Source organism: Colossoma macropomum, unplaced genomic scaffold (assembly GCF_904425465.1).
Source record: "Colossoma macropomum unplaced genomic scaffold, Colossoma_macropomum, whole genome shotgun sequence".
Taxonomy (NCBI): Eukaryota; Metazoa; Chordata; class Actinopteri; order Characiformes; family Serrasalmidae; genus Colossoma; species Colossoma macropomum.
Genome location: NW_023494805.1, coordinates 18,018,500 through 18,045,576, shown reverse-complemented (window position 1 = coordinate 18,045,576; position 27,077 = coordinate 18,018,500). Strand labels below are relative to the sequence as shown.

Genomic DNA, 27,077 nt, shown 5'->3' with positions numbered 1-27,077 from the left:
GGGCTCCAAATCTTTCATGCTCTACGCAGCACAGCAGGCTAGCGGGGATGCCCGAGATTTATTATGGTTACTCACTTTATAAAGTATAACAAATGGGTAATGTGACAAGGACGGTATTGATAGGACACAAAACCCCCTCCATATGCCCTCTGACAACACAGGCTGAGCATAAGTGACTGCCAAACAATAATCCCTTTGGAAGATTTCAGTGCAGGAACACAGTATGTGGCTGTGCTTTTGGGCATTTGCTGTAGGGATTAAGCACTGGGACAGTTTTTGTTAATACCAATAGGAAGAATGTCACTATTGACTACAGTAATCTTGTAATCTACCAGTGTTGATGAATATTTTACTAACCAGAACTTTTAAAAAGGCCAAGCAATAAAAATGGACCTGACAACAATAAATTACATATAGTCTTTCAAAGAACTCAAAATGCATTGGAGAAAGATAATCTAAGAAGCTATTATCATTAATAAAATTACCAACTAATGACTGCCAATTCATAAAAAAGGTCAATTTTAATCAAGTGTTTTTAATCAAGTCTAATCATTTCCTGTGACGGCCCTAATCAATAACTATTTTTCACAGCGATTTAATTCCAAAAATACTATTATGGCTCCTCAGTCTGCTATTGACTCCTGACAGCACTGAAAACCTCGGAGTTTCAGGAACAGATTCTTTTTACAGCATTCTAGATGCAGTTTTAACAACATCTTTGATTTATTAGAACAGCATGGTCATTATTTATGCAGCTTGAATTCATTTCCACCATATAACTGTTTTGATATTTGAGCTCTAAATCATTCTGAAAAGGACTTTAAGCAGCCCCTAGATGAAGAAATTATAATCCATTAAAAAAACGAATATTTTTGTGGCATACTGCTTCCCTGCATGTGGTGATATGATGTTACAGATGTTTAATGCACACTGGATAAACTAGAAATATCGCTTTGTGAGACAGACCCCTTGCTCAACATAGACTAAGCCAACATTGTGGATGAAATCTCTGACTGCCTTAATGCAATGTTTGAGAGTGATGTTGCTGCTACTGCAGGTAAAGCTTTGCGCCACTATATTTCCATGACGGTTACGGTCATAAATAGGCGTGACACATGTCTACTGTTTATCACATTGCCCTACAGCAAAGCATACACCAATACTGCTTTCTCACAGGCAACTCCTGTTCCAAGGTGCCCCCAAACTTCAACTCCTAATGATCTTTCCATTGTAAGCACTGGGCAAAATGTCCACAGTGCGAGTGCTTAGCATAGCCCTGGTTCATCTGAAAAGACACAGGGCCTGTCCTACAAAGCACATCTGACTTTATGTTAATGTTCGAAATCTAACAAATGCAACAACATTAACTGGATGGCACAACTTTTTGTAAACCAGGTTCAGAGGCTTACTTTTCAAAAAAGGACAAAGAAAATCACACAAAATAAATATGTAGAAGGTAAAACGTTTATAACAGCAAAAGGCTATGCTGTCGCTGCTGCCACCATGTTAGTCTTTTCTGGAGTAAAAATTGCTTTATATACACGTTTACTCTACAGAAAAGCTATATTTTTTCAGGTGATCGATGCCAGAAACATCATGGAAAAAAGGTTATGAGGGCAATATAAGTTCCCATTGTGATATAACCTGGTAAAGTGATCCACTGCTAGACTGAAAATTTAAGATTAGATCAAACTAAGCTCCAGCGAGAGTACGCCAACAGTACGTGGGTGAAATTTCTCACTGCCCAAAACATAAAATGAACCACCATAACTGCTACATAACTGTCATGATGTTGCTACACATATATGTATCCCAAGTACAGTTATAGAAAATAATCATTCAATTCAATTATCACAATCTCACATCACTAGGCATGTAAAAATACATCTGCTCTTTATGGTTCAGTGCTAAAGGCTACAATGTGATACTATCGATCCACATTGTGAAACTAAAATTCTGTTTTTAGAGCGCTTTGCAAAGAAAATGTCTCTTTTCCCCCTTCAACGTTTTGTGGTCAAAGCTGAAAGACAGCAATTACAGGGTTTTGTTCAAGCAAGAGCTCGAATGAGAAGAGATTACTGTAAACTGTAAAAATTGTTTGAAAGTTCAGGTCACGTCAATTATACGTTAGTGAGTGAATCATATCACGCTGGATGCACGAACGCCAAACACTGAATCACTGCCTTATGAAATTGTACTGTGACAAATGCCCGAGGCCAAACTGATGAGGGTGAAGTTTTGCAGTAATCTTGCCCACACAGAACTACGTTCCCACAGACAGAGAGCAAAACCGTGACCAAAGCTCTTATGCCATTTTAAGCAGATAATGGATGGAACATTAATGAGCTGATTTACATAATTATACAAAAGTGCATCGGGCAATAAGAAAAAGATATAAGTGTAATCAGGGTCAGGTTATTTCTCCTGAACTCATGCTTATGAGGAGAGCCCGCTTGATGATATCATATCCGTTGTAGTTACTCATTACTAAGACCTTTGTATTGACTCAGAGTGGGTGGTGCCAGAGTAATAACTCCGGTTCAGAGAGGGCAAATACCCAGTAGTTACACATCAAACAACTGCCAGACCAGTTCAGAGGAACACCAAGAATATTAAAACTCGGGAAAAAAAGAAGACCTGCGTGAAAGTATGATGATGAAAAGCAAAGGAGAAAAATCCACAATATTATTTCCACAATAATCAAGTCTGAAAATTTGGTTATAACTCCTGTGTCATTTGCAAAGGAATCTGTATAGTATGTGACTCAAACCAGCCTAGGTAACTCCTAGAACATGCGGTACAAATGAGGCGTGGTCAGAACATGGTTACTAAATACAAGGTATGGACCAATCACAGGGTTGTAACACCTGTGTCTGCCCATGTGTCATGTCTCCAGGCCTTAGTTTACAGTTTCAGATGGTCAATCACAGGGATATAGTGATTCGCCTTGGGCCAATAACTGATATTATCGAACTTCATGAAAATTTAAAAATAAAAAGTGCAAATGTTATGCAAATCATCACTTTGGTCTGTCATGTGCCATTTGTTTTTAGTTAAGTTAGTTAAGTGACCCTTGTTAGTCCCACACCTGCCCAGAGCGGTGGGCAGCCCTATCCACAGCGCCCGGGGGGGAAGTTGGGGGTTAGATGCCTTGCTCAAGGGCACTTCAGTCACATACTGTCAGCTCAGGGGATCGAACCGGCGACCTTCCGGTCACAATTGCTTTGTGTTTATTTAACTGTTCCCTTTTGGCATTTTTGCAATATTTTGGTTTCCTACCAAACAAACATGGAGAATCACTGGATGTTAACAGTGGTAAAAGAATTATTAAGTAATATTAGTCCAGTTGGTAATTATATTATCAAAAAAACACTATAGAGTAAAGATCTGTAGTGCTTGCATGTGATCCTGAATTAGGATCACAATATTGCTCATTGCGATAATTCAGACAATTGGGTGTCTACATTTACATTACTGCCCGAGTTTAGTCAAGATTCAATGTGTTAAAGAATGTCTCAAATGTACAGAACATGTACTACGCATTGATTGAAGAACTGAAGATTTGAAAGCAGAGTGTGCTTGAGCAAAATCATGATCTTACTAAACACTGTGAGCTATGAGTGACAACAGCCAAAAGTCCTTATACAGCATAGTACTTTCAAACCCCCTGAAAACGAAATCAGTGTCACAAAAGCACAATTGAATTTAGTGCAAAATCTATGGATTCTGAAATGAAACATTAAATAAATTGTTCCAGTTGCATTTTTTCATTTAAAGACAGAACATGAAAGTCCATCAGAACAGAAAGAGCCATTTTTTTTGCAATACTATTTTAAATTTCAATACTGTTTTGATTTTTTTTTTCAATTTCTGAAACTGTATTGCCCAAAGGACTCAGCTCTGTTTTTTTTCTAATTTAGCAACCTGAAAATAAAATATAAGGAAAGGTATAGGAAAGGAGAGACAACATGAAAGGCTGCAGATCTTTCCAAGACCAGTTATAACTGCCTGGAATTGTCCTATTGATGAATAACAGGTCATATGATTTAAGACATGTGGATGAAGATGAGGGACCACTTGCACCAATGAATGGTCCTCAACATCCTCCAGCTTTGCATGAGCCAAACCCTGCATCACACACACTGCCACTCTGGTCTTCAAGACCTGCTCTAAAGAGGAGACCCTAACTCCTTACAACACAAACCATAATATCCTGTCACACGCTCTTCTTTTGGAACTAATGCAGCAAACCAATTTCATCACTTCTGTGAAAAGACGCTGAGACACAGTTTATTATAAATAACTACTGTTTGGTTAAACTGGAATGCAGTCCTCAGCAATTATTAGTTTCTCAATAGCTCAGCTTTCTTTGTAGCTAAGGGTTAAGAAAAATCTATCACTGCCCACAATGTTGTGCTTCATAAAAAGAACACATTATACGGCACAATTTGAAAAATTACAGAGGACATGCCTTTGAATTATGATCCAAGTGCAAGTGAAAATAGCTATTTATGTAAAACACAAACCTTTGCAATCAACAGTGTGCAGTTGTTGCACTGCTTTATGCAACTGTGCATAAAACTATGCAATCAATAAGCTGCTAAAACACCCACAAAGCTAATGAAAATGAAATGCCTAATGCATTATAGATGGCCTATAGATTAAAACTTTAGCTTTAAAGCCAATACCAACTTGAACTGTATATGTTAACGAATGGACAAAAACAAAATAAGAAAAAAAATAAATTTGGAGCATCCCCATTAACAGCCTTACAGCCCAATTTTTTTATTTTAATCTATAGACGTAAACTGTATTTAATCCTGCTGGTAGGTCAACTAAATTCAGAACACATGGTGAGGGAGGAGGAACACTTAAATAGCATCTACAAAAGAAAGGGCAGGGCTTCGGGTAAGATCCTATTGAAACCACTGAAGCCTGCCCTGCCTTATCGGTGATGTCAGCGAGACAGAACTAATGACACTTCCATTCCGCCTTGGGTAAATCACATTACACAGTGATTACTTGACCCACATTCTAATGAAGTGCACTTCTCGAAGGCTCTAGAGTACAAAAGTCAAAAATTAACTCTGACAGTTGCAAGATTATCTGCTCAGTGTTGATGAGATAATATGAGCCTGCTTTGTTAGAAATGGCAGTGCCATTTGCCTTAATGAGTGGAGAATGACTAATGCAGCTCAACTCTGAAAGACTGTACAGAGACCACTTAGAAGCTCTATTACAGAACACAGCTGAGACAACTGAGCCAACACGACACATGCATGCGTGCTCATCCGCACATCTCTGACAATGATCCACTCATTACAATTCTTTAGGAAATGATTCAGTGACCCCTGGAATCTCAAATTTCACCAAGGAAGAAGCAGAGTGGAGCACAGCCAAGAAAAACAATGCATGGAGCAGTATGGGGGTGATACAACAGGTTATCTAGGACAACTGTTGAAATTCTTCAGGTGTGAGTTTTGTTACTACCTTTATAATGAAAATATGCAACAAATCCCATACAAAGCCAATCAAATATTATACGCTAAGCCTCTCACCTCCCATACTGTAAGCTGCAGTCTGATGCAAGTGGCCAAAGAAGCCACCAGATTGGAAGTTAGAGGGGGAAAAGGAGAGAGAAAGCAAAAACCAGTCTCTTGCAGTCAGCTATTACCATTTAGCAGCTTTTCATGCACACCGCATATTGTGGCCCTCACTCAACCAGGTGCTTCGGGCAGCACCGCGGTCTTGGGGCCTGGTTCAAACCTAGAGAATCCGCCAATACTGATACCGTGAGCGGCCTGTAATATAAACTACAATATTTAACAGAGGTAGAACGTTTGTCAACCAGTCAGGCTGCGCTACAACCATTATAAAACTGATTATTACGTGCTGAAATTGCAGTTAAGTCACCACCTTCAGATGGAGGCATAACCATGCATCCTTACATATCTAACACATACATACACAAACGGTTGAACATCCAGGGCACCAGACACCACATGACATAAGAGACAGCTCCATGTGCCAGGAGTACAGCACCAGCCAGGCCAGATTAAGGTCCTGAAGCCATAGACTTTATGCAGTCCAACCAGCAAGGGTGTAGGTGTGGGTATAACCGTTTATACTCAGGTATGGACAAGGACTGGGTATTAGAGCATGTTTTCGAAATTTGACACACCAAACAGGGCCAACAAGCTGTGTTTACTTTAAAAGCTGAAACAAGTATTGAACATCTATTTATCTGTATCAACATCAGGTAACCGCCAAAGCAGCAACAGGATGAGGTTTGTGATGTTTCCTCCTGGACAGGCCTGTCACAATCATTGAATTATTGTCTGAAGCAATTATTTAATCTGATCTCAATTATTTTCCCTAGTTATGAGCTCATATCGCAACAGAACATGAATGTGGGTGCGTTTTCATCCATTGGGTTGAGGCAAATGTATATAAATAAACAAAAATATAAACACGTTTGAGACATCATGTTTCTTATGAAAACAAAGGTTCTCATTTCTGTCCTGTGTTATATCAACCTTAGAAGGTAGCTACAAGTGTTTATTTGAGCTGTGTTTGTCTATAGTTGGGAGCTAGTAAATACTGACGGCTAGAAAGCTAGACAATTTGGCCTGTACCTCAAGAATTTCATACAATAAAAAAAAGTTAAATTAATAATCACAATAATTTATATGGCAAGTAATCACTGGCTACACTGTCGAGATTGTGACAGGCCTATCCTGGATGAGCAGCCAGGTAGTGCTTGTTCGGAAAGACAGCTTGATTAGAACACGTTTAACTTTGCAGCGCTCACAGACCAGACAGGACTCTGCGACACTACGATGTTACATAACAACCAGAGACAAGGGCCTAATCCCTGCGGCCCTGCTGCCAGTCGCACATGCACCATGTGCAGTTTTCACCTGGGAAGCTTCACAATAAATGTGATGGTTCGGCATAAAATCACAATTTCCCTGCTTACTCCAAATGTAGCCAAGCAGCCAAGATGTGTTCAGCGTCCAAAGCTTGCCTCTTTACTTTTGCACTGACGCTACGAGGCTAATGGAGGTAACAAGTAATGGAAACTGAAAAGCCACCAAGCATCAAACAAACCACCTGCCTAAATAATTACACGCTTGTCTTAAACCATGTCATACCAGGTAATATTATAATTTAGCTTAGTTTCTGACACTTTATGATGCACTAATCTATAAAAATGAACAAAAGTACGGATTCAAAATTCAGAAAATGGCTGCTATGGTATTTTTGTTCATTTTCATAAGCAACATTATATGCATGCAGTCATATAGTGTTAGGAACCGCATGAGTAAATCTATTTGAGATTTCTTTTTAGTCTGTAGAAGTATAAGTGGCACATGTGGTGATACAGGCATGAGTTCTGCTAATGGGTAGGTATAACCGAGTATAACTTGTTAGTAGAGATGATGTTCACAGTGATGAAGTCATATTGTTATTGGCAGAATACAGGAATCGGACAGATATTTGGATTTTATTGATATTTTGAATCAATTATGTTTTTATTGCACTTTGTCAAAACCCTAATTTCTACATTTTATGACCTACTAACTTCCTGAAAAATTTTAGCTCACAATTCCCTTAACAGTGCATCTCTACTTGTTAGTAATAGCAGCCTCTTAGCTTTGGGGTAAGGAGAAAATTAGCTATGTTAAATTAAGTGTAAATTTAATATTTTGCAAAATCGTTTTTTTTTAAACCACAGGTGATAACCCCTGGCCTGAACATTAAGTGTTTCCTGCTCTAAAACTCCTACTTCAGCTCAGGAAGAGCTTGCTTATTAAACTATTAGTTGGATCGGGTGTGTTGGGTGCAAGGAAAACAAACCTGCACGGGGCAGGAGATATTCCAGGACCAGGACTGGGGACTACTGGTTTAAAAAGAGATGTTCAAATCCATTCTGTAGATGGACAGTAAAAAGGCCTGCCACATATATTGCCCTGTCAATCTAGCAAGACGGAAGCACTAAGCTTCTGGGAACTGAGCGCAAAGCTGAATCACCCTGAACCATAAACTGAATCACTGATTTCACAGTGCTCTCTCACTATATTTCACGTTTGAGTCGCACTATGCCAGACTCAAGTGAAGTGGAGAAGCTGCTCTGCTCTGAGAATGCTGTGTTTGTAAATAGAGAGCTGGGCTGCGACTGGCTGCAGCACTTTAAGTGTAACTCTGTAATTGTGCTGGCATGCTCACAGCACTGCAGAATGGTCTAATCGCCATGGCATCCTGCCGCTGCTGCCAATCAGAGCCAAGCAAAAGGGGGGGCACCAACTTCCTTCCGAGTCCATTCATACCACAAAAGCCACCTGCTGTGCCTGTCAAAGACTGGAACGAGGGAGTGAGGGAGAAGACGGAACGCGAAAAAGGAAAAAATGAAGCAGAAAATGAGGGAAAGAGAATTGGTGACCTCTTTCTATTGCCATGCATAATGCAGGACTTTAAAGTAGAAAGGTTCGCTACAGAAGCACATGGAATTCTGTTGCGCTTAGACAATTTAATCATTCCTAAAAGTTCTGAGTATCATTCACACAGACCCACTAACATCCTGATTCCCTATTCCCTTAACACAAATTGAGTCTGCCACAACTAGCCTAAATTACTGTCCAGCACAATGGTGTTTGGTTCTAGACCTCGAGGGCCAGAGTCCAGCAGAGTTTAGTGATTTTCCTGCTTAAACACACCCGAAGTCAGCAGGTTAGTCACCAGGTGTAGTAGCTGTGTCATAGCAGGAAAAAGACCAAACTGTGTAGGGCACGGGTCCTAGATAACCAGAACTGGTCTAGTCTGTTCTGAACAGTCTCACTTCTAGAGATTCTGCCGTTCCAAATCAACTCTTGAAGCACAAACCAATGAGCCAATTCACAGAATCAGAGAATCAGGAACACAAAAGAAGGAAAAGCTAAAACAAAAATGCTGTTGCCCTCCAGGACTGGGAGTGAAGGGTAGAATGGCTGAATCTCAAAACCCTAACTGAAGTCCCCTTGATTCCCTTCTCCTCCATCCTTCAGCCCATGACCCAGAAATTGATCAAAATCCGCCATCTTTAAGGACGTATCAATTCTTTACATGCACTCGGCGGAACAGAGGTGACGTCCACAGTGAGGATACACATGTGCATTCTACACAAACAGATTTTATGTTGTAGCATGTGATGTCAGTGGCACAATATTGTCCACCTCCCCCTTTGTTTTTATTGGATGAATTTCGTTAATAAGGGGACACTGAGAAAGGTTAGCGAAAGTTAATTAAATCATTGATGTATTTGAATTTCAATAAAGCATGATGTGAAGCCAGTTAATAGAACTGTTTATTACGGGCAGGTCAGATAATGAAAGCAACAACTGAGTGAATGACGTCCTCGGTCATCACACCTCTTTTCTGTGTCCTCAGATGGAGGCGCAAAGATGTGAGGAAAGGTTGCAAGTAAAGAGGAAGTGAGTATGAACAATTACAGGCATGAGATTCACTCAATGTCTACGATGGCATTTCTGAGCAACACTTTTCCATGGAGCACATTTGGGTTCCCCCAATGGTGAGGCAGATTATAAGCGATTTTAACCCATTAATGGCCCCAGCCCACAAGAAGTGGAGCTCACAGGTAAACCTCATGGACCATAGCTCTTCTCAGGCAGGCTCGAAAATGAGCAAAATTAGAGAGAATTGAACGCAGGATCCAAGGAGGCTCCAAGCCGAGCCTCTGGAAGACCTTTGTGTTTATTCTTTGCCTGCCTTCGTTTATACTATTCTTCTGTTCACGGCTCATTAGATTTAAAGTTAGGTTGTCGGATCTGTTTACCAAAGAGCTCTTCTACTTGAGCTTTGCTTGTCCCAGATCAGACTACCCCTCTGCTCTACAGGACCATGTCACTGGCATCCTCAACAACTAAGAATAGCTACTCCTCCAACGCTGATTTGGATAAACTGAAAATTTGGGGGTGGGGTGCCATCACAGGTTGTCTTTGTTGTCAAACTGTGAAAAGACCTCAAGAAAGGAAGACCATTCAGAGGCCAGAAACAGTGAATGGTGAACATTTCAATGAGTGGAAACTGATCTCCACACTGGAACTGGCACAGTTCACTCTGCTGAGGGAGGGAGGACGGACACAGCACTCAATGAGGGTGAGGTTGTGCTCACAGGATTATGGCAGGGGGGATTACGCTGGCTCTTGTGCACCCTTGGACACACAAACAGCATTGTTTTGAGAGAAAAAAAAATGATGAAATGATGTACATCACAGTACAAGCAGTGCTGTCACTAAGTTTGTAGAGACTTCAGAGGTCCAAAAATGTTTGGCCTTCTGGATGACAAAGACAAAAATGGAGCTGGGAGAGAACATAAGCGTTTACAGAATGAATAAAAAGGCTACAATGTCTGAAATTCCTGAATTTAACAAAACTCAATCAGTGCAAAGCATTCCCCAGTCCAAACAGGACTGCCATGAGCCTACATGCAAAAACTAGTCTTCTTCCTTGTCCTGTGGTAGCAGCAGCAAAATAAAGGGCTAAGTAACCTAGGAAGTCTGGGAACAACTGACCAAGGCCTCAGGTCGATACTTCTCACACAAAGCTGAGGGAAACGTGAATAGGAAAGGTTATTAGAGGACCTCAGTAAACTCACCAGGGCTTGGCCGTTTGCCTTTGCATGGAAATCACGAATTCAGGCTTGAAACTTGGAAGAGCCACGTTTCAGTTCGTCGCCGAGTTACACACAACCGACGCCGACAGCAAAAGCGCTGCTCGGACTGTTTTCCAGTTTGTTAGTTTTAACGCAATAAAACAGCTCAATACGGCGACTCCCTCGAAAATAACATGGCGAATTAACCTCTGTTACGGCGTTTTCGCGTCCAACCATTTTAGATAAAGCTCCCAACAACGCGTAGCGAGGCCAGGCAGGCCACTCCACTCACTCACTCACTCACTCCACAGCCGCCACACTTCGGCCAACATGGAGATCCCGCTTTCTTACCTTCACGCGTTTAAGGTCTTCCTTTCCCGCGGTTACATACGACCACCACAACTTCAGCTAACAGTAACAGAAGTGCAGGACAGACTCAGAAGTCGTTTGGCAGCTACAAAGTGGAAATCCCAGCCTGTCCCATTCCCTTTTTTCCACGCTTCCCACGAACAGCCCGGACAGAAAGAGGAGAGAGAGGAACTGATTGTTGTGTTCAGTTTTTGAGGAGAAGAAAATCCGAGAGCGGTTTATCAAATCCAGTCACGTCACTCGATATTTGTTACACAGTCCAAAGCCAGAGGAGAGAGGGAGTAATGGAGACCGAGCACTGAAAAACAAAACCCTTTTAAACCGGAACCGGTATGGCTGGGCTACATGACAAAAGGCAGCCTGAGGAGAAGAGAGGAGTCCCTGCAGTTGGAGCTCATGCCTCCTCCTCCTCCTCCTCCTCCTCCTTCCCCGCCTCCTCCCCCCTTTTCTCTCTCTCTCTCTCCCTCACTTGGTTTAACTTGCATCCCACAACATGGCCGCCATGCGCTGTCTCTCCTGCTCGGAGGCGGGAATGTCAACACGAGGAGTCCGAAGGGAGAAGAAACAGGATGTTTGTGTGGGATTTGCGAAAGCATGGATATCGCAGTTTTTGAGCTCGAATGAAATCGACACATTTCTAAAGAGGGGCTTTTTAACGTGGCTGAGATTTAAACAGGCCTTTGGCGCCCTCTTTCGGTTACATGTGTGCAGCTCGGTTGTGCTGAAACTGATTGATAGGCCTTAATCCCAAAACTGCAGCCAGACCACAGGAGAGAGCTTTTCCACTTTACTGGCTGTTTCCGGGGAGGTGTATGTTGTGTTTTGGATGATGGTATGCTGGTCAGCAGCAATGGAAGTTAATATGCTGATCATCACCAAAACTAGCATATGTAGTGTTTTGTGCTGGTATGCTGGTCAACCAGCATGACCATGCTGGGGTGACCAGCTAAACCAGAACCAGACCAGCAATAGACCAGCATGAAATGCTTACTGGTCTGTGCTGTTTTTTCAGTAGGGAATATACATAAATAGATAGCAGGGGTGTACTGATATACTTGGCCCACTACTTGATTCGATTCTCAATAATGGCTTCAAGATTGTGCATTCTCACAATATTTTGGACAACCTCAAAAAGAAGAAAAATGCTGACTGTAGCCATGTTGCTTAGCTTACTCTACTAGTGTATATACTGGTGTGGCATGTTGATTGAGGCTGGTTGTTTGCAAACATTGGTGCTCAGACACTTAAGTTGTATTAGATGAAATAATTCATAGAATGTCCATTCTATTAGGTGTCAACCCATATGATTAAAATGTTTTGTTTTTTATTTTTTGGAGGTATGTGTGGTTGTACAAGACTGGGATATGTAAGTCTAATTCAGGTTCCTTATAGATTTCGGCCATTAACATCAAGATTCCTGTTTCATTAGATGTGTTAGCCTGAAAAAAAATAATCTGATCAGACTGCGGGTGGTGGGGTGGGAACATAGCTATACTGCTGTATGTGAAATTTTGTCATCACTTTTATCACCACACACAAAAAAAAGAATGTTAAAGTAGCTGCATTTGGAGACAAATATGCATTCGAGCACACAGCACCATTGATGCGCCATAGCAAAGACACATTTGCTCCTCAGGCTTACCTTTTGCCATTTGATTGTGTTTGTATGTCCATTTGACTATGTGAGAGTGACTGTTTAGCTGCTAAATACAGTACAAAATATGGATTCTTTATGATGTAATTTGTATGATTACTAAAAAATATATCACAGTAAAGAAAATCAAAACGGGACAAATCGCTGTTGAGCTAATGCTTTTAATGGTAGAAATGTGCTAGACAGGTTTCAATTAATTTATACAGATTGGAGGCTTTGAATATAAGGTTTCTTTGTCGACACCTATGCATCTCCACAATGTACATTGTCGCATTTTTCAACTGAGATATCTCAATGTCATGATGCATTGTTACACCACTACTAGACAGATGGCTGGATGGACTTTATTCTTCCCCAAGGGGAAATTTGGATACTGCAGCAAAAGAGCAAATACACAAATTAGACATGCACAGTGAGAAGACATCAGTGCATAAACGAGAAGTGCAGAATCCAGCATCAGCTGAGACATTCACATTGAGTGCTGGGTGGAGAATATGGGGCACTGGATTAGTGCGTAGTGTGTGCAGAATTCCAGTGGTGTGTGCTGTATGGTTAGAGTTACTTGGAAAGATTCTTGTTCGTTCTGTCTTTCTGGACTGTTCTTCTAAAATGTCAAGCCCTCTCTGACACTTTTCTCATCTTGGAAGAAGAAGGAACAGTTTATGAGAGAAATCATTTCCAGCATGCTGGAAGCAAAAACTCTGAGGATGTATAGCAGTTTAAAATGTGCATTATTGTCTTTTAATTGGTGGCATAACCTCTGGAGGGAAAGTAGGCAATCTCACAGGACCCATGGAGTGGGGGGCCTACAGTGACCTCCAGATCCTCTCAAATCATTTTTGGGTCCCTCTTATAGATTTATACAACATACCTCACTAGTTAGACAGAACTGATGTTTGTTCATCTCTCTTATTCATATTGCCTCTCATCTGTGATTACCACTTTCAAACAGATCCTTCAACCTGCAACACCATTTGTTCACTATTTATCATTCTAAATCTTAAATCTAGATCAAATAGATCAAAACGGCCACATTTAAATAATATATCAAAATATGTATTTAATCAAAATATGTATGTTACATAGGGTTCTCAGGAGTCTATGTACCCTTATTATTTGGCCATGGTAATATCAAACAGCTAAATAGGACAGATAATTATTGCGATCCGAATAAGTACTCTAATGTTAAGATGATAATGGTTGGAGTGACATGCCTTTAAAGCAGTTTTGAAAATCTACTTTCCTGCAGTTTTAGTTTCAACCTGCACCTAATCATGTTGTGATTTAGCTGAAGCAGATGTAGATTGTAGTAGATTGTAGTTGGAACAAGACTCCACAGGAAGGATCTCCAGGACCAGGGTTGGTGACCACCATCTTGTCTGGGGTGGTACAATAGTGAGTAAACAAGCAAATTACATTATTCCATTCTTTGAAAGTAATATTTGGAATGTTTGTGTGTGTGGGGGGTACATTTTTTGGGAGGGGGGGGGGCATAAGAAAGTAGGAGTGCTGACCAACTGCGGCGTAACTAGGCTCATATGAGCATACGAAAGTATACTTTTATAAAATATGGTTCTTCATGGGTTCTTTAGTAAAGACAATGGTTCTATATAAAACCATGAACACTCCAAGAGCCACTTGCCTGCTTAAAAGAGTTCATCTATTGTTATAAGCTTGACATCATAACAATAGAAGAATCCATTTTGGTGCTATATAGAACCATTTTCAAAAAGGTTCTATACAGAACCACATACAACACATTCTCCATCAATCTGAAGGAGAAAAAGAACCATGCAGAGAACCATTTAAGTATGCAAATGGTTCCTTGACTGTTCATGGTTCTATATAGAACCATTGTCTTTATTAAAAAAATCTCTGAAGAACTATCTTTTTTTAAGAGCACTAGTACTGCTGCCCATAACAGCCTAGTTACGCCACAACATGTAAAACAAAAACTGTCTCACTTCTACTCACACATTGAGCCATAAAGTAGATTGCCAAGACTTTTGGAATCAAAACTTTCAGAGACTGTGTAAATGAAACACATATTTCAAGCCAAGAACCAGTTGGAGTTTTGTGATATTACGTACACTAGTATCACACAATAGTAATATCACTCTCAGTCCCTTCTGTTTGTATTTTTGCCAGTTTTCCTTCAAGTGGCCACTGTTGTTCAGTTCAGTCTTTTGCAGGTCAGTTTCACCAATCTGAGAGCTGACGGCTGCCCGAACCAGAAACCTTCCAGTGTTCCAGCTACTGGCAACAGCACTGTCAAGCATGTCAGCTCTGCTTGCTAGACTTACGAGACGTAACAACGAAAGCAGTCACTTAGCTGCTGTGTCACTCAGTGATGAGAGAGGTTGCAGCCACACAGACTGTGAATAGGCTAGGGACCATGCCATCCTGCCTTTCTAATGAGAACAAAACCAATGAACCCTTTTCATGTTTATAAATAAAACCCTCGCACTCACCCAGTTGTGCCACCTCTAACAAACTCAGACAGGCATTCAGCGAGTTGGCAGATACCTAGAGAAAGACATGGCCAGCTGGGATTATTAGAAAAGCCTAAGAGAGAGCATGGAGATGGACAGAGCTGTGAACTGCATCTCGATACAGGATCTGTGAAGAATTTCTCTGATTTGTTTCTTATTAATAATGAACACAAAGGAAGGAATTAGCATGGTCGTACAGCAGGGCACTGAAGTTGTCATAATAGTACATGATGGTGCTCTAATGCAGTTTTGAAGGCATTTTAACAGTTCAGTGGATATCAGGGTGCATATTAGAGTATTGCTCAAAGTGTTGCAGATGTGAAAATGGTCAGTTTCATCCTTGGAGCTCTGAGCAAAGCACGCAGCAGGAGTTAGATTGTGAGTCGTTAAGTTTGAGGGCCATAAGGCACCGTAAACTTGCAGTGCTTGTATCCTAGAGTGTATTATGTTGTTATATGGGTTACAGAGGGAAATGCAAATTACTAGCCTGTTGGGAAAAAGAAAAAAAAAGGTTTTTTTAATATGCAGCTGACAATGAATATTAAAGGGAAATTCTACCTGTTTTTCAAAAATTCTGCATAATTCTGAGAAATGGTTAATTGTAGAGAAACTTACAGACAAATTTCTTTACAGTGGTGGTGATAGGAACCAGGGGTCACACAATGCAAAAATAGCCATTTTATTTACATTTAATCCACTTTATGAAAGAGTTGCAGTGTCGATGCTTTGTTTTCATGTCAGAAACTGTAAGCACAATGCTGAGGATGCTGACGGCTGATTTATGACTGTCTGTTAAAGGAAGAATTTGATGTAAAAATTCAATTCAGTTCAAATTTACACAGTGCCTTTTACAGCTTTATAGAAATCTGGTTCTGAGCCCCAAGCCAAGCACGACAGTGGCAAGAAAAACCCCTTAAGAGCAGTAAGAAGAAACCTTGAGAGGAACAAAGACTTTAAAAAGGAACCCATCCTCCTCTGGTTGACACCAGACAGCAACACAACAAGAGCAATATGAATAAAGAATGAAGAATTGGCGGTGAATATACCATAGAGAATACTGAATAAAAAAAAAATGAGCCTGTTATTAGACAGAGATGTTCAGATTAACCAATGAAAACCAATGACTGCTGTTAGAAGCTTGTCTGAGTGACAGAGAGAAATATCCATGAAAACCATGTAGCTTTTAACAGAGCTTTAATGTAATACAATGGTTTGGATGTCTGGTTCCCATGTGTTCCCACGTGAATGGATCACTTCATATCAAACCACTCTTAATTACTTTGTATACATGTGGACAATTTACTTGTGAAAATGTAAAAAACTGTATGGGATTCCCTTTTAAAAGGACTCCAATACTATTGGTGTCATCTGATCAACTCCAATGGCTCCAATTGGTGTCAACACAGTCAAAGATAATGCATATATTAGAACTAATAATGTGAGTAAAACTTACAATGTGTACTAGAACTTACAATTGACTGTAAAATTGTGGCAGTGTGTGAGGTGAAGATGTGCAGAAGGTGTATATAATAAGGCAGTCCAGACTGTGAATGGCCTTTTTATTTAATGTAATTCAACAGTAAAAGAAAGTAATGAGAATACATCACTATAACTTTAGGCAATATTGTGCAAAGTAAGGAAACCATGCCCACAGTTTGGCAAAAATATCACATTTATATTCTGTTTAATCAACACAAAATAGATCAGTTAAGACATAGAACGGAATAGAGGTTCAGTGTATTGAACCTTTTTGAAAGTGGTTCTATATAGCACCAAAAAGCTTGACACTGTAACAACAGTGGAAACATTTTCAAAAAGGTTCTATATAGAACCATGTACAACACCTTCTCCAACAATCTGAAGACCCATCTCATCATGTAAAGAACCATTTAAGCATGCAAATGGTTCTTTGAATATTCATCGTTCTATATAGAACCGTTGTCTTTAGTAAAGAACCCTTGAAGAACCATCTTTTTGTAAGAGTGTACCTTAGCCTTGTGTCTCCAGCATAGAACTGAAGAAGTAAACTGCAGACACCATGTATGCCTTAACTGATCACCTTTATTTAGGGTAAGGGGAAAAAACAATCACTTTAACTCAGTGAACTTTGATATGACATTTTATGTCCGCTTGGAAAGCCAGATTTGAAGAAATCGGTTACCGTTTTATGGGACTTAAATTCTTGTAGCCCTCACTCGCAGTAGCCTACAACTCCATTAATCTGCTCCGAGTCTTTTTTATCACCGCTTGCAGAGAATGGCCTGCGCGAACCATAAAAAAGCAGTGCACTTTATTTTTATTGTGTTTGTTTTGATACAGCTTAGACCCAGAAGGTAGCGCTGTTGCCTCACAGCAAGAAGGGCCTGGGTTCCATTCCCCGGCCGGGGAACAGGGTCCCTTCTGTGTTGAATTTGCATATTCTCTGTGTCTGCATGCATGCAGTCAGGCCAACTGGAGATACTTAATTGCCCCAGGTGTGAGTGTGTGTGTGAGTATATGTGTCTGCCCTGTGATGGACTGGCGGCCTGTCCAGGGTGTTTCCTGCATGAATGAATGAATGAATGATAAACCCAGTAAGTCTGTTAGTAATGTTAAGTGTGTCTTTTTATGCAATAGAATGGGTAGGATAATAGGATTTAAAGATTTTATACCATAATAGGCTAGTGCAAGTTCTCAGGGCAATATTAAATAAAATAACACCCGACTTCCCCAGCCCTGTTTCACAGTGCTTAGATATACAATCACATGCTCTGCTGATGACATCTCTTCTTAATAAAAAAAAAAAATACATGGTCATGATTTAGCAAGCCATGAAAATAACATAATATAGTTGTGATAATGAAGTCATTGACATTGACACAAATGGCCAGGGCCCATTGGTGGGCCCAAAGTTTTATTGCACACTTCTATAGCCAACGAATGGCTCAGTTCATTTGCACTGAAGTCCCTGTATTTACTAAAAAATAAGACTTTGTATGTAATAAGCCTGGGATTTTGACGGGTTAAAGGAAAAGTCTGGCAAAAAATCGAATCTACACAATTTTTCACTTGCCCCAGACGTAGTCAGTTGGCCAAGATGTGTATGGAGTCCAAATTTTGCTTCTTCAGTTGAGAACCGGGGCTACTAAGCCAACATAGCTAACAAACACTAGAACTCAATAGTCACCCAAATTGTTTCTTTTAAAAAAACATCTCCAAAACTTCTCTCAACCCGCTCAAACTACATCTAGTACTTTATTAAGGTTATACAGACTTGTCAATGTGGTTTAGAGCTCAGTATGACTTACTGCGAACAAATGCAAGGCTGATCTTGGATTAGATTCCTTTATATTTATGATGGTCATTGTCTCATATACTGGTTTGAGACCCGCACTCCTTTCTCCTCAGGTGAATACAGAGGCTGTTGTCTAAAGTGGCTGCCCACAGTTTTGTTCATTTTTGTAGTTCACAGTAAGTCATACTGCATCCTAAAGCACATCGACAAGTCTGTGCAACCTTAATGAAGGCTTGTATGCAGTTTGAGTGTGATGTATTTTCATAGAAATGATTTGGACTAGCTGGGTGACTACTGAGTTCTAGTGTTTGTTAGCAATGTTAGCCTCAACCAAGGAAGCAAAATTTGGGCTCCAAACATCTCAGCCAGTTGACTCCATTTGGGGTAAATGGAAAATGATATTCATTTGATTTATCACCGAGCCATTCCTTTAACTATGTTGTTCTCAAGGCTTACTAAGTCGGGGTCACACATTAGGGTCCTGTTCCCATGCCTTAGTGCATCATTATTTATTAAGAAGGGATGTCACCGGCGGAGCTCCATATTAATGTATGGATTGTAGCTCACAACTGACTGTGAACGTTAAAAGAAAGTAATGAGAATACATTAGTGAAAAACAATACATTACTGTAATCTCAGATAATACTGAGCAAAATACCACCCTAAAAACAATCTAGTCTTCCTCTGTGTACCACATTACCTTCACAACAGACATTTAAAAAGTGTCTCATTTGTTTCATTGGCTTATTAGCACCACCTGTTGGACAAAATCTCAATTAAGCAATTTTAGGAATAAATATGATCAAGATCAACCATAATTATAATTTATGTGATTCAGCAGCTGTTAGTAATTTATGTTTATGAAGGAGTTGAGCAGTAATGACTGATGCTTTGTTTCCATGTCTGAAACGGTTCCTCTGAAATGAACAGATCTCCAGTGCTTGCAAATTACATGGATGACATCAGAACAACACTCAAGATACTGCTACTTGATATATGATTGTCTATTATTTTATGTAAAAATTAAACATCATGCACCATTCTACCCTTAAAATCTCTGGCCATTTAAGGAGTTAAAGGATGTTCATTTTTCTTGCATTTTGTTTTTCTTTTACTTCTCTGACAGCATCCTAAAACATTTGTGTAGATTTATGTACTTGATTTCTTGATGTGTTTGATGCAATTGATTTTATTTAACTAATTTTTTCATGACTGTTTTCCAACCTCAGGTTATCTCTTAGAATTAAGCAGGCTGTTTTCGTTATTGCACCTATAAGACTGATATATGTAAATGAGCTTTGTTCTGATTGACTGCCTTTATTGTGCCTTTTTCAAAAAGCCGTCCAGGCTGAAATGCTCCTTATAACTTCCATGTGAATGGGTTGGGCTAAACTGCTGCAAGTTGAATAAGTGGGTACATGCAAATGTGCTGGTTTTGATGACATTGCAATGATACAATCATGGGGATTAACCACTGCGTTAAAGAAATCATGACTGCTGGCATAGCCCCTAATGTAGAGACTAATAAACAAAGACATTACATTTGGCTTCCTAGCAGTAGCGCTAGCTATCTAATTGCCTTTTACATTAGCCAGCCAGTGGGGAAAAAAGTATCCATCCAAAGATGCTTGTATGTTTTCAAAAGTTCCTCTCACCTTCATGATTCATCTTCGTTTTTCTAGTCCTTACCACAGAAAGTCTCTATCTAGAAACCATGGCACCACTCTAAGATGTGAGTAAACATTTTTACAACTGATGTAACAATGATGCAATTTTTTTGGCCAGAGTAACTCTATCCCACTGTTCTGATGACAAACATTAACATACAAAGCACATGTTATAATCAGTATTATACATTAATTAAATTAGGATTTATATGAATTAGACAAATATATCTTATCAGAATCTGTTTAACACTGCAGCAAAATAGCTGGTCATCCTACAAGAATCAGTTATACAAGACCTCCGAAGAGGCAGCGTTTCTGGCAAAGCGTGAAGGTATTTGTTCTTTCAGGCCTCCTGCTCAAGTGACAAGTTATATCACACTAGACTAGGAAGCAATCAGGACTGCAGTGCCCAGAGATGGTAGGTGGTGCTATAACACAGGAGTTGACGCTGGCAGGGATTGCTTCTCTGAAGGAAACTGTAGGGTGGTGTGTCTTCATTGTGCAGGTTGCTGGAGGGAGCTAAGAAATGCAATGTTGGCTTATGAAAGCTCTAAAACCCTCTTTCAAACCATCCTCTATAGTGGTGTGCCCAATTATAGTCCCGGAGGGTCCAGCACAATTTTCTGATCCCTCTCATTTAAGAAACACAAAGGACCATATCCTACATTTTTCTTCTATTTTTCTGTTCCCTGAAGTCTATTTATAATATTTGTGTAAGTTTATGTACCAAAACAGTCTGAATTAATTTTTACTCTTATTTTACTTATTTTACTTATACTTTTGTTATGTTACTGTGCCTTTAAGACTGATATATTGGCACATGTATCTTCATTTTTGTCAGAGATGGTAGGTGGTGCTATAACACAGGAGTTGATGCTTACTTTTCTACACCATTAGTCGTTGTCTTTTACGTTGTGTGAAAATTTCAGGATGAATGGACCAATAGAAATGCTCCAAAATCACTTGTAGTAAAACCTCTTTATGCTAACTTACACTAAAGGTTGAGAACGTTTTTGCCTTCTCTTGTAAATGTACTGTTCTGGATCTACATGTTTTTCTTTGGACAACAGTGATATGTAAATTACCTCTGTTCTGACTGGTTGCCCTGTACTGGGCCTCATTCAAAAAACAGTCCAGGCTACAGCACTTCTTATACATTCATCATGAATGGGCAGGGCTAAACCTCTGACTTCCATATAGAGACTGTATGGACTGGGGAGTATGTTTTCACACAATGTTTATATGCACTATATGTCCAAAAGTATCCAGACAGCACTTCAAATTAGTATATTTAGCTGCTTTAAGCTCCCATTGCTGACACATGCATTAATTTGCTTGTATAATCTTCATAGAAAAGCATTGCCAGTAGAATGTAATTCAGAATCACCATGCCTAATGCCAAGTGTCTGCTAGAGGGGTATAAAGTCCCCCAGTACTGGGCTGTGGAACAGTGGAACTGGGTTCTCTAGACTGATAGAGCTCCATCCAGTACCTTTTGGATGAGTCGGAGTGGCATTTGTTATCCAGAACTAATCATCCAACATCAGTAGCTGACCTCACTAATGCTCCTGTGGCATCCTTACAGCAGTGTTCAACATCTAAGGAAAGCTTCCCACAAGAGTAGAGGCTATTATTGCAGCAAAGGGAGACAAACTCTTAATAATACCATTGATCTCATATAGTGTACTACATTGAGCTCTTTGGTTTTCTATTATGTAGCCTCTTTAACTGAATTAGGTGTCTTTGTGCAGGGAGATCACAAACTGGATTCAGATATAGTGTCCAGAACTGGAACCTGACACCCCTGCCATATGCATCCCTCACCTCTCCAACACTGCACCACACTGCCTGCAATAGCCTGTGTAATGATGAGTCCTGAGTCAGGAAGGGATAGCAGATGGTGCAATGAGTGTCACTCATTTGTCACGCTTGGAAACATGGAAAATCAAATCAAAACTGAGGGGCTGAGAAAATACAAGTTTAGTTACACCAGCTCTACAGACAACGCAAATGACTCAAAGCTACTGGCATCCTTACTGGCTGGAGCAAATCCAACAACCAAAGTAAACTCGGATTACTGTTCAGTAACTCATCGGAGACGTTCTTATGCTGGCAGAGAGTGACAGTCCTCAAATGTAGGTAGATATGCATCTGTCCTGCAATACAGGTCCATTTTGCGGCACTTCAAAGGTGCATGGAAGACAAAATTTCCATTTGCTTTTTTGAAATAAAGGAGTTTAAAGTAATATGTAACATTTCAATGTTCCATTCACTACCCAGTCCATACAGCCCCCATAAAGAAACTAAGCTGCAAACACAACCTGAATTTATTGTTTCTGTGATGTCTGGAGAACCAGCTCATTTACACCTATCCACCTATTCAGCCTGCAGCAGTTTAGCCCTGCCCATTTATACTGACGTTCCAAGAAGTGTTTCAGCTCTGAGTGCTTTGTAAATGAGGCACAGTACAGGACATCCAATCAGAGCAGAGCTTATTTGTCTTATATCAGTTTTTAAGGTACAGTAACAAAAACAGCCTGTTTGTAAGGGATATCGACAGGTCATAAAACTGTCATGTTAAAATAAATCGACTATTTTTGGTACATAAAACCACACAAATGTCATAAGTGGACGTCAAGGATAAAAATAAAATAAAAGTGTAGGCCTTTTAAAAATGTCTGACAGCAGAGTGAGCAAAACAAGCTCTAGCACTGTGCTTACAAGAAGTAGGACATTTGTGCCATGCTTGAAATGTATTAACTGTGTTCGGAAACAAAACATCACACAAAGTGGCCATTCTAAGACCTTTCTAATAAAACCCTGTTTACACCTGGTCATTTCACATGACTTTTAGGATCGGGGCGGTCTTTGCAGTAGGCAAAGGTAGGCGGCCACCTAAAGCCACAAGCCAAGGGCATCATGAAAGTACACATTAGACATACTGTACATGCTAATGTTCAATAGCCTATTGTGAAATATATAAATATCCATTTTAAAAAGCTGTAATTTGTGATGGTAGTGATTCATTTCAGTCATTTCAATGCAGCCCCACCCCTCACTCATGGTTATAACATAATGCTAGCGTTGATGTTAGTATAGATAGTGCCAGTGTTGGGCTAATTACTCAAAAAGTAATCAGTTAAAAGTTACAAATTACTTTTCTCAAAATACCTTCCAGAAAAGTAATCTCACTACTCATTACTTTGCTTCTACATTAGTCTGTACCTAATTCCCTCACTATATTGGAAGATAATTTTGTTTCTTTCAAACTAATTTCTTAAAGCAAGCAGAATTATCTGCCATCAGAATTAGATCATTTCACTTAAAGGTGCAGTATGCAATATTTAGTGGGAAACATTAGCAGAAATGGAATATAAAACACAAACTCATGTTTTCATTAGTGCATAATCACCTGTAATTACGACTCTTGTTAGCTTAGAATGAGCCTTTCACATCTACATAGGGAGCGGGTGTTCTTCCAACAGAGGCTGCCAAGTTGCGCCGCTATGTTTCTGCAGTAGCCCAGAACAGACAAACCAAACACTGGCTCTAGAGAGCGTCTTTGGCGCTGTAGCACCAGTTGCAAGACATAGAAAGAAGAAGGATCAGTGGTTGCTGCTGGCGTTGGATAACCATTTTGTGTTGTGAAATTTTGCCCAAATTTAGACTTCTTTTTTAGCACTAGAAAAATTAATGGAGTGAATCCTCATCAAAGGAGCGAAAACTTGATGGCCACCACAGGTTCTACTACACACTTTGAAAGGGGGAGGGTAAGGGAGGAGTATTCAGTTTGTTGCCATCTGCAACCTCACCACTAGATGCCACTAAATCTTACACACTGCACCTTTAATAAAATTACTTAACAAAAACTTAGTCTTAAAATAAGAAATGAGAAATATTAGACATATTGAGTAGATTTAAAATGATTTCACTCGCCACATCATTTTCCGCAGTGTAGTTGGTTGCACCACAGCCCGTAAGCCCAGAGCCTCAACAAACTTAAAATGTGCATCTAAAGGGCCCCGTTCCTGACTTTTGCCTAGAACTTCAGAATCACTAAATCCACCCCTGATCATTTAGAGTATGGTATCCTTGCCAAGCAACCATGGACCGCTGAATGAGGAGAACGTTTGGTTGTCCATCGCTGTATATTGCGGTGACTAATTATGCTCAGACTGGGAAACACATTTGATTAAATGCCTGTGGTCAAAAATCTTATCAAGTTACAATCCAGATACAAGTCACATGAAACGGCCAGGTGTAAATGGGCTTGAAATGTGAATAATGTGATTCAGATTGTTATTGTTTGCACAGTTTTTTCAGACTCTTACAGATTTGCAACCAGATTGCCTTCATACACTTCTAAGTCCATGATCCCATCGACAAACACAAACTCACCAACACTATTGTAGGGAAAACAGCCCCAGGCCAATGCATGGTTGGAGACTCTTTTTGAAATAGCCTGGTGTGATTGCCCAGATGGGGCATCGAACCCCAGTTTGTCATGTTGATGACAGCAGCACCACCTTCACCAACCCTCCTCTTGCAGAGCTGCTTTACTGCAGAGTTTAGTTCCAACTTGCATCTAAAATGCTGCTTCCTCTCCTTACCTAAAACTAAAGCATGTGATCCAGCCAATCAGGGACTTCTGAAGAAGTTAACTAGATGAAGGACTAGAGGATGACCAACACACACTGTGCAGCAACAGATAAGCTACTGTCTCTGACTTTACATCTGCAAGGTGGACCATCAAGGTAGGAGTGTCTAATAGAGTGGACAGTGAGTGGACACAGTGTTTAAAAACTCCAGCAGCACTGCTGTGTCTGATCCACTCATACCAGCGCAACACACACTTACACACCACCACCACGTCAGTATCACTGCAGTGCTGAGAACGATCCACCACCCAAATAATACGTGCTCTGTGGTGGTCCTGGGGGTCCTGATCACTGGAGAACAGGGTAAAAGGGGGCTAACAAAGTATGCAGAGAAACAGATGGACTACAGTCTGTAACTGTAGAACTACAACGTTCACCTATATGGTAAGTGGAGCTGATAAAATGGACAAAGAGTGAAGTTTAATGTTGTGGCTGATCAGTGTAGACATGTATCAGTCTAAAAGGTACAGCAACGCTAACCATCTGTTTCATCCTAAAGGATAAAGGTAGATTTGAAGAAATGTTCATGTAAGAATGAATTACGACTGTTTTTGGTGCAAATTATGCAAATTTCATAAGGGAACCTCAGAAGAAAGAATAAAAAACAAGGTAATGAAGAATATGAGGCCTTAATGTAAAGGTGCTATGCCTCTTAAACATTAAAAAAATCAGTCAGTGTAATAGAAATAAACTGTGCATGACCTCTGCTTTTTAAAATGATTGACTAGTTTAATTCTATTAGTTTGAATCAGTCTGCTGTTCACATTCGGAGTATTTTCAGTGAGCAGATTAAAGCCATATGTCATCGTTATTGCAGCAGAGACTACAGTGAGTGAGCGCTTTAAAACAAAGGAACACAACGCCCTAACATCTCCTCCATTCAAGGCAAGTTGAAGAGGCAACCGTGACAATCTGCACTGACGCAAAACGATTTTATAACCTTGAACTTACATTAAGTTCAAGTCAGCACTGTGTGCATTGGTGGGCGGTGGTGGTGGTGGTGGTGGTGGTCCCTCCTATCAAGAATACTGTGGAGCGCAACACATAGAAAGTCCAGACTACTTGAGGCTGGCCTATATGTGGGTTGACGTCACTCCAGCCATGTGTAGCATTTTGACAGCATGTACTGTAGCAAGTGTGACTCATTCTGACTCATTATAACACCCCACCCCTCCACTCCCCTCCCCTCCACTCCCCTCCCCTTCAACATTCCAGAAGCAAACTGTACTAGACTGCCCTTAATTAGCACAGAAAAGCAGAGGAAAACTGCAGATGATGTGGCAAGGGCAGGGATTAAAGGTGCACCAATTAAGGTTTTCCCAGGAGCCTTCAATGTGTGTCATTTTTACTACAATACTAAAGGGGAACTCCACTGATATTTTTAAAATTCTACATAATTAAATGCTTGAGATGCAGAGTCATTCAGAGTGGTTTGGTGTGAAAGGCTCCATACAAGAGTAACCTGCCGAGTCAGAATCATTCACAGTGGTGGTAATAGGACCCAGACCACTTCTTAAAGCTCCGTTATTTCATGAAATGGTTAGATATATACTGCGTGATGTCTGAAACATTGTTTTATCACAGTTTGCGATCAGGTTTTGATTTAAAGTGTATTTTAATCTGTTCATGGGTTCACAGTAGGGTACATGCAGCGTGTTGTGAGGCAAAATATTCCGAAGTGAAAACTTGCAGATCTGATTCTTTATCCATCATCAACATTCCGTATAAAAACTCAGGAGACACATGTAGAATCACTGGTGGTTTTGGATAGTAAATAAAATGTGTATTGACTCTGTTTACATCTCAAGGACTGAATAATTCAGAAATTTTAAAAATCGGTGGAATTACCCTTGTCTGCATGCTTATCCTGTCCGGCGTTTGAAACACGCAAAGCAGAAGCCAAAGCCACTTGTTCCCCGTTTCAGACGTGTTTGAGTGAAGTAGCAGAGTGAGCGGTTTGGGCTGAGTGGCGAGAAAAGCAGACGTCCAAACCGCTAATGGCTTTCTGAGGCTTTGAAAGCAGCTGCGAGCTTCAGCCGCATGGTGGCGCTCTTGAAGTGCTGAACAAGACCCCCACAGTGAAACGCTCACCCCATCCCCCACCCATATTCTGACAGTCTCCAGCCCGCTATGAATGGCGAACCGCTTGTGAGTGTGAACTCCTGGCCAATCGCACCGCAGTGGGCGGGGCTAGTCGGAAAACAGGTGGGGAAAACGAGGAGGACGAAGCTCGCCGCGATTCATGCTGGAGTGAAGCGGACTGAGTGAAGCCCGTGACTGCGAGTGTTCGTCACGCCACGTCAGAGTGAACG

At 40.4% G+C, this 27,077-nt stretch overlaps 1 protein-coding gene across 1 annotated transcript in view; it reads right to left on the bottom strand.

Moving 5' to 3' along the window:
* yes1 (YES proto-oncogene 1, Src family tyrosine kinase) overlaps positions 1 to 11,538 on the bottom strand; it is a 45,380-nt gene extending 33,842 nt beyond the window's left edge. The window contains exon 1 of the mRNA XM_036596974.1: positions 11,003 to 11,538. The gene's annotated coding sequence lies outside the window, so the exon portion shown is untranslated. The remainder of the gene's footprint in view (positions 1 to 11,002) is intronic.
* Between the last annotated feature and the right edge of the window lie 15,539 nt (positions 11,539 to 27,077).